General features: G+C 38.6%; 1 long non-coding RNA gene across 1 annotated transcript; it reads right to left on the reverse strand.

The window, feature by feature from the left end:
• Positions 1–5,103: 5,103 nt before the first annotated feature.
• On the reverse strand, positions 5,104–6,862 carry LOC307017326. Its single transcript, XR_013802125.1, has 2 exons — positions 6,733–6,862; positions 5,104–6,409 (listed from the first exon to the last, which is right to left on the reverse strand). It is a non-coding gene; the product is annotated as an uncharacterized lncRNA (long non-coding RNA).
• Positions 6,863–6,941: the final 79 nt, after the last annotated feature.

Below are 6,941 nucleotides of genomic sequence, written 5' to 3' on the forward strand. Positions count from 1 at the left end.
TAAATACATCGCAATTTTCACTAGTCCTGACAAACGTGCAACATTTTGTGATTTTTTTATATATGTACACATCACTGTAGTCGCTGGCTACCTACTGTCATGATTTCGGACCCTTTTCTAAGCTTTTGCCCATCGTTTTCCCTGTTTTGTGTGTGTTATGCATGGTTGTCGCTCACGAGCGATTAAATTGACCCTATGGATATCAATCAGGCTCGCACGGACTATCTACCGTCAAGATTTGGGAACCTTTTTCTGTGCATTTGCCGGTCGTTTTCCCTTTTTGATGTGTTTTGCAGGGTCTTCACTGACCTCTGGTCTCAGCCCCTAATTAAGAACGTTTTTTGGAACACTTTTTTTTAAGAACACTTTTTTTTCACACTTGTTTTGCTCCAAAGTTTGTTCTTTGGGAGCTTTTTCTCCAGCTCAAGGACTTTTTGCTGTGTTGTTCTGGTTGACTCAACGTTTTTTCTCTGCTTTTATCGACTTCTAATTTGCCTAAAAGCATTCAGAGTTATGAGGTTTTCATTGATAATCTGGATTTCCGCAGTCACTATTTGTTTTTTTAGCTTCAAGCAATTGTTTACTCCCTCAGCACTACACACACATGTGTAGACGTCACATTGGGTTTTAATGATGACTGTTCTCAGTGGGCTAGCAGGACTTTCTCTTCAGCTTCCAGTTCTACTTCATTGTCATGAAGATGATTTTGAAGCTGTTTTTTGACAACCTGGTTTTGCTGTTACAATTGAATTTACTTCTCCAAGATTTTCCAAGCACACGTCTGCCGATATCTTCACATCCCCATAATATTTGTGGAGATCTCGAAGTTCTTGCTGCATGGCTTCCTTTGACTATATTGCCTCCTACAATGACTTTCAGAACCGTGCAATAAGCTGAAAAAGTAGTTTTAAAACATTCCTCATGATAGTGACATTGATAACTAACTTTAAAGCGAGCGAATGGAGATTGTGAAGAGACCACAATAAGCAGGGAGTACAAACATGTAATTTATTTCTCTCTGAGTGCATGAAACCTTCAGAGAATGAATGAGTGTGCTTAACCTCATTCACTTCAGGCTTTAGGGGAGATGAATGAAAGTCAGACGGCCATTACATTGCTTTTGTGGTACATTGATTGTTTCTTTGACACTTTAATCCAACCTTGAGCGCTGAATGCTTACTTTGGCTGCACTGACAACATTTCTGAGAAGAGTAGGAACTGTACAAGAAAATGTAAATATCAGCAGGCATGGCACTAGAAGCACTTATTTGGTTGTTAAATGTTTTTATGTTTTAACATATGTTTTGTGTTACTAGATGTACTTTCCAACCTGTAAATCAGGTACAATAACATATAGTAGACAAGACATATGGATATATATAAGCTGTCATTTTGCCTACATCCCACTGCTGTAATAGCCTGGATCCTGAAGGTCTCTTATCTGACAAGACAGCCTTTTCATTTTGGATATCAGGCTACTATGGCAACTGAATAAAACACCGGGCCTTGAATTAGAGGCTAAAGAGGAGTGTTATGAACCAAAGTTTTACATTTTTAAACTGAAAACATGGTGGGTGGTTAAAAGGGATGTGTATCGTTAGGGTTTTACCAATACTAACCGATACTCTCATCAAAACTTTAATCCATCATTTTATGTTTTATATAATAACATTAATTTAATCTTTCATGTCTATTTTTATATAGATATATCTATTGTCATGTTCCCATGTATACATATCCGTGGGAACACGTTTCAAATGGGGGGTGCTGTGGGGATGACACCAGGGCCGGTTCTGACAAATGTTCTGCCCTAGGCAAGATTTTTGCTGCACTAACAGCGCCCATGGGAAAATTAAGATGAGCACTAATGGTCCAAAAAAATGTTTCCCTCACAGAGCTACCAGCACAGCGCCCCCCCAGATCCGGTGCCCCATGTCGCCTATGCCAAACATTTTCATTTCTGTTTAACCTGCCATCAGGGGGGTGCTGCAGCACCCTGACCTCAACCCCCTACTTCCAATGGCTCTGATTATATGCAGAGAAGGTGATCGGCTGCAATCTGCCATCCCTCCACGACCTGCATGCCTCCAGGACAATAGAGTGTAATTGCAGTAAGGCACTTAAAATGTGTTTAATCAAAGAGGAACTTCTCGACATTGAACTCACTGTGCACCCCGGTGTGTGGGTGGACAGATGGGGGGCATGAACACGTCAACTTGGTACAAATGGTATATTTATAGAAAATCTCAACCTCATGCCTTTCTTTTCCCCCCTGCAGGACCCGTGTCAGTTTGGCCTCCAGCAACACTGTCATTCTGGAGGGTCTGAAGAGAAGAGGCTTTTTACAAAACTTGGAGAAACTCCAATCCAAGAGCAGCGCCATTCGCTCGCAGAGCTCACTGCTGCAGCTGACTCCTGTCATGAACGTATAGCAGACCTGAGTCCTCTGTCGTAGTTTTGTGTGGGAGCTAATGGATTTCTTGGTTCAGTATGAAAAGGCCTAAACCAAGCTTGACTCTCCAGTTCTATGCAGGCAGCTGCTTGGTCAGAAAACATTTCCAAAAAGGAAAGTTTGCAATTTGTTGCCTACCTTCACATATAAATACCTTCTAAAGCAGGGCTCTGTGTACAAATGTAAGTATATATATTTCTTTTTGTAAATAATTTTAAAGGTAATATGCTATGATTTATTCATTTACAAACTACCTTGTGTATGTCCGGTTAATTTCATGGTTTATGATAGCCTTTTCTTGTGATACAAATGTACAGTTTCCATTCTCTACACATTGGTTAAAATGTCTATAACAGAAATAGCATTTTCTAGCATTTACTTATTTCTTTGATCATGTAGAAAGTTACTACAAATAAAAATGTATGTCAACCAAGGTGTATTTTTGTCCTATTATAGTGTTTGTAAAACAACCTGTTCTATTAATAGAAGAATAAAATGAGAGATGTATACCTTGGGCCTGAGAACTGCACTGCAATAAATAATAAAACATATTATGCAAATAGACTGAGAAAAAACCAATAGATAACACATTCACAGCAATAAGAACAAGTAATGCACAAGGCTCAAAACACAATGGAAACTGTCGGGTATCTTGGACATGCTGCAATGTATGTAGCATAAGTTAATGAAGATGGGAAATCACGTCCCGTACTTCCCTTATTTTAACATGATCATAATCATGATTCTGATATCTGCTGTTAGCCCAGCATTTCATTCTGTCTCATTATTAAGCAAGAACAGGGTTAGTTTGAATCCGACCTCGCTCCCTAGAGGGTGCTGTTAAAAATATGTTGTACTGAAATGGTCTAAATTCACCTACAGGCAGATTTCAGGAGCATCACACGTGAAGTGAGAGGGTTTTTAAGTGATTTTGTGTGAAAATGTACTATTTCGAGGCCTTTTGTGTTCAACCTCTTGTCTTTACAAAATTCAAAAGTGTGAAGGAAGAGCTGCAGTTTAGTTTCTAAACCAGGCTTGAACAAGTGGTTGTTAGTTTAGTTGCTAGCAAAAAATCCAGTTGAAGTATCTTCTCACATTCTCTTCAGGGTTGGTTTTCACCATTTGAAAGGGAGAACATATGTAGAGGGATACAAAAATGCTTTGATGGAAAAGTTTTCTGTTTATGTTCTCTCAATGCCGAACATGTCTTAGACTGGTGCATTTTAATGAAATAAAACATGGAGTCAACCAACCCCCCCCGAAAAACAGTACATAACTTTTAAGCAGAACAGAATCAGCATCGGTAGAGTAAGGTCCCTCCTTTCCTACCCAACTTCCTTAAGCGATTGTAAATTAGGATGGATTCTTTTTGAGGGCTTCAAATTAAAGAAAAATAAATGACCACCAACCTGTCCTCTTTAATATCTGAATGCTGAACTTATTGTGAAACTGGTGAAAAACAAAATGTTTTATTTATGTTCACTTCATTGAGCTCTCAGGGCCAATATATATTTTCTTATTATGGTCAAAATTAACTTCAGAAAGCATTATTGTTGTTACAGCTCTGGAAAATATTAAGAGACCACTGCAGCATTATCAGTTTCTCTGGTTTGACTATATAGGAATGTGTAAAATGAATGTATTTTTATTTTTATTCTATAAACTACTGACTACATTTCTCTGTGTTGGAATGCAGACACAGAAATGGAATGGCTGCAATACATGTGTAGATTGAGATTTAATAAATATTTAGAGTGGTCTCTTCATTTCTTTCAGAGCTGTATAGCATTTGTTTTGTTTTACCCAGTTCAAGAACGTTCTGATTAACAACTCTTAATAACATCAATTTATTATAATCTATTTGTTGGTAGGAGATCTTTGAAGATTTGCATAGCTTCAGACATATCAAGGTGCCATCTCTAGTGTAAATATTCAGTGATGGTGAGCAGACATGGTTCTTCCCCCAGAGGTCTGATTGGCTCTTCTTTCTGAAGGTTATTATGATGGTGGATCTTAACCGTGTCTCCCTCAATGGGCAACTTAAGTCTGTCCTCCAGCTGTGAAGGAATGTAAACCATTGTGGTGTACGGGAAGGCAGTAAGCTTCCTGACATTATGTTGATGTTTTCACACTATTCCCAAGAGCATCCACACACAGATCAATGCACACCTTCGGCTGCACTGATTGGTTCAGTTGGTCAAATTCCCATTGAAGAGTTGGGGAATGTTCAGGGTCCTAAAACATTCAAAAATAAACGCACGGCTGCCTGCTCAAAGTCTGGAGTTTCCCAATTGAACAATTCTTACTGGTCTTGGTCTTACAAAACATTTGAGACGGTGGTGACACCAAGTGGACCAATTTAGGTAGTGCATTAAGAGTAAATGGTTTACTCCATCTGTAAATGACTTACTTTAGCCATCTCTAGGCTGGGTCAAATGCAGTCTAAATTCACTGTGTGCTGTGCAACATTAGAGACTGATTTGAAAGTAAAATAACCCACAAAGTATTACCACTGGTCGTATTTTCTTCTGTTTTGTGTGCATGATTATACAAATGAAACATGACCCTAATGATTTATGAATGACTTTTATTTAGCCATGAGGTTAAATACATCTCCCATTTCCAAACTGTACTCCATTGATTAAAGCCACAAGAGTCAACAACCTTTATTTATCCATATATGTGCCACTCAGAAATTGGGAAGAGATGTTACACGATTTGCCATTAGGAGAAGCCTATATGGATCATTTACCATTTTTCTCTCAACAATGAGGCCATTGACAAAAATAAAGGGGAAATAAAAGACAATATGGTCGTAACAGTGTAAACACATGGTAATATACATGAAAGCAAAAAAAAAGCAATAGGTATCAGTGACATCAAATTAAAAAGGGTAAGTTAGTATGAATAAGAACAAAAGACTCCTGAAAACCCTGAAACCTTTTTCAAATAACAGCTCGGCACACATTTCTACATAGCATGCAATAAGGAACCTATCTAACACAAGGAAGAAATCTATGCTACAGTGTGAAGCACAAATGATAACTAGTCACACTAGTCACCTAAACACATATATAAAAGAAAATCAGTATTTACATTGGATTTTGGATGTTTGTTACACATGGGATATGGTGGTGAAAAAGAAATGACAATTGAAATTGAGAAATGTTTTTTGTTCGCCAAATTGTGTTGGTAGCCTTGGATAAAGATGCAGCTGAAAAGCGCATGTGCCCACCTACATAAACCCAATTCTCATCACAAAGACCAACAGATGGAGGCATATTTCCCCCAGGTAATAATTATTTTAGATCACCAAATCACATTTCTTTTTTTAATTTTAAAAGTGTTCAAAAGAGGTCCTGAAGTGAAGCACAATCACTAACAAGAATAGAGGCTCCTTCACAATCTCTTATTATACCCTTTGCATACTGAGCGCAAAGTCCCGTGTTCTGCTCTGAATTACAGGAACACAAGTGTTCAGGTGTGAAACGGACCGTGTAGCCACTCCACTTCAAAGCAGGCATGACCACCGTTGTCTCTATAAGTTGGCCTGACATTTGGTGTGGTGATGTCAATGATGGGACCATTAGTAGAACAGAAACAGAGGGGGGAGATGGGGGTTTTACTCTCGCATGGGACAGCTTGTGAGGGCGGGAGAGGGTGCTCACTGGTCTACATGGATCCTCTGATGTCTGGAAAGGGAAGATGAATGGTTAAAGCCTTTTCTACAGTGGGAGCACCTGTATGATTTTTCAACGGACAGGCTGCGCTGTTTTGGGAAGACGTTTTTGGGGAATCCCTTCCCTGTGGGGATGGTGTTGTACTGCTGCGGCGGCGATTGTGGTGGCTGGGGCTGTTGCTGCTGCTGCTGTTGTTTGCTCTCCAAGTGAACTCTCTGGTGCCTGGCGAGGGAGGAGGAATGATTGAAGCCCTTATCACAGTGATGTCACATGTACACTGTAAAAAAAGTCAGTGAAATTAACAGGGAAAAGCTGTAAAATCACGACATCAAAAAACTGTAAATAGAGAAACAATGAAGCATTGTTTAATTTACAGTAATATTTCGTAAATTACTGAACCAAACAAAACTGTTAAATTCACATTAAGAATATGTTAAAAATAATTGTATTTCATTGTATAATTTACAGATTACTGTGGTTTGAACACAGAAAAACTGTAATACATAAAACAATACAATACAGTTAAAATGACAACATGACAGTGTTAAAATCATGTTTTTTTATATTTTTTCATTCTTGAATATACTATAATATACTTACTTCTTATTTCTATTTTTTTAATACATATGTTTATTTTGAAATTAGAAATAACCCAGTACTGAGACATTTTTGGAAATTAAATGAGAATCCATAAAACAGCTGGCGTTTGGATTCTCGGGCCGCCCGGCTATTTGGAGTGGAATGCAGCCCACGGCAGACAGCCCAAACAGTAATCGAACGCGCCACTAACGACCCATCCACACAGCGGT

The sequence above is a fragment of the Notothenia rossii genome (genome assembly GCF_949606895.1).
Source record: "Notothenia rossii genome assembly, chromosome: 8".
NCBI lineage: Eukaryota > Metazoa > Chordata > Actinopteri > Perciformes > Nototheniidae > Notothenia > Notothenia rossii.